The sequence below is a fragment of the Ammospiza caudacuta genome, chromosome 2 (assembly GCF_027887145.1).
Source record: "Ammospiza caudacuta isolate bAmmCau1 chromosome 2, bAmmCau1.pri, whole genome shotgun sequence".
NCBI classification, from domain to species: domain Eukaryota; kingdom Metazoa; phylum Chordata; class Aves; order Passeriformes; family Passerellidae; genus Ammospiza; species Ammospiza caudacuta.
In genome coordinates this window covers 58,411,942-58,414,051 of record NC_080594.1, presented here as the reverse complement: position 1 = coordinate 58,414,051, position 2,110 = coordinate 58,411,942, and positions in this window count along the sequence as shown.

The window sequence follows — 2,110 nt, the reverse complement described above, 5'->3', positions numbered from 1 at the left end:
CAGGGCAAGCTGCATATGGAGGGTATGGGGGCTCATGGAGGCAAGCTGCATATGGAGGCAGGCTGCTGAGCAACTGGAATGCAAGGCTCTGTCTGGCAAGCAAGCAAGCAGAGACATATCTGAACCATGATCACAAGAGAGGGAGAAAGAGGTCAGCTGGGTCAAAGATTTCTTTTTTTACTGGTCTGGCCAGCTCCTCCCTCTAGATGGGCTCCCTTACTGAATGGGCCAAGGGCTAAAGCTGGTCCTCAAAAATAGGAGGAAACGTCCAAGTATATGCTCTCCTGGAAGCTGAAATCCCTGTTTTACCCATCCTCAAATGAAGCAGGAAATGTGTTAGAAGCAGAAGAACTCTCTGGTTGCTGCTCTTACCTAATACAGAGTTTTGTTTATGAATCCTGTTAGATTACAGCTGTAGAGCTGGTGCAGAGGCAGGCAGGGTTTTGACACCTAGTCTGTGGCCATCCTAAGTGGATACAGATCTCAGGATAAAGTCTCTGCCAAGGGCTATGCAGGGAACAAGGGAGCATTCAAAGTCAAGAGTCTACAACTCCTCAGTTTTCAGAATCCTGGTGACCTTTAAGACAGAAAAGGGGACTTGTAATTGGCTCTTTTGAACCAACATGGGAATTTCTGATGAAAAATCCAGTGAGAACATCCTGCCAGCACCTAGTCAGAGATGACTTGAGGAGAGGACTCAGTGCTGCCCATGGAGCATGAGACAATGTGAAGACTCTGCCTTCCCAAGCTGGGCCCCATGAAAGTGTCTCCTCCATGTCTTTTCCCTGGAGTGTCTCATGTAAGTCAGTGTTATGCTCCTGCCACATCCTGTCAGTGTCACAGCAGTGACACCCAAGTTAGATTACAAGTGCCTAGGGCAAATTCACATGAGTCCTGTTCCTAATGTGAAGTCAATTAAAATCAAGTAACCAAAGAAACACATCTGGTCATAGATATTCAGGACAATAAAGAAACCCCATTATGCTACTTGTGCAATATAATTACTAAACAGCAATTTTTGAGATCACATCGGGAAGTAGCCAGAGCCGCAAAACCGAGATACTTCTTTTAAGGTGGATTTCAAGCCTTTTGAGTCTGTAGATAAATAGACTCCATTTTTTTCTTCAGATTATTAAAAAGCTAGATCTTAAACACAGCATTGAGCTGTACAGTTAGTTCTGCACTTTGAACACCTAATCTGCAGTAACTCTACCAGAAACCATTACAAAGAAGTCACCTGTGGTTCTGATTTGGAGGAACAACAAAATTAGGAGAGTGTGGAAGCTTTTAAGCCGGGATCCATTATTTCAGTAACACAGAGCAACACATCAACATCTTAGTGACCTGAAGAAGCTAGCTCAGCCTGATTACTGTGAATTTAACTTAATTTGCTCACTTTGAGCTTTTTTCTCTTTTATAATGTCTATGAATCATTGCACCATCCAGAATGGATAGGGACAGAATGCTTCCCTGGCTCCGAGATAACAGAGCCCCTTGCTTAGTCAGGAGAATGATTTAAGAAAATCAATGGCTTTGCTTTGGTTACAAAATAAATTTAGATAATAACAGAGGAAGAGCTGAACAGTTGGAATGCCAGCAGGGGGATGTTTCATTTGACTTCCCTTATATACCAAAAGTTTGCCTGGCAGCAATTAGATAAACATGTTTCTCAGCAACATCAAATCTTAGGCAAAACCCTATAGCCATTATTCACTAAATTATATCACTAAAATATTATGAACAATTGTATTTAGGACTTGCCTTGCCCAATAAGGGAGCCCCATGCACCCTTGCATTGTTCACTCTAATACAGAGATTAAGCTAGGACCAGCCTAGATCTTCAGCCCACATGATTTTGATAGAATGATAACCTTAACCTACAAAATGCTTGCAATCATCTACAGAGTTGAATGGGGGTGTTGATGATTTTTTAGGCTGAAGCACAATTCAGTCCTGCTCATGGATGTTGACCTTGAGCAGCACATGCAGTAATTCTGCATTTCCCAGCTCAGGACTCCTATTCTTTGTTTTCCTGTCCTTCTTCTCCTCCTGCCTGTGATTTCAACTCCCAATATACCACAAGAAAGTATCTGCAGCACACCTTTCCTTC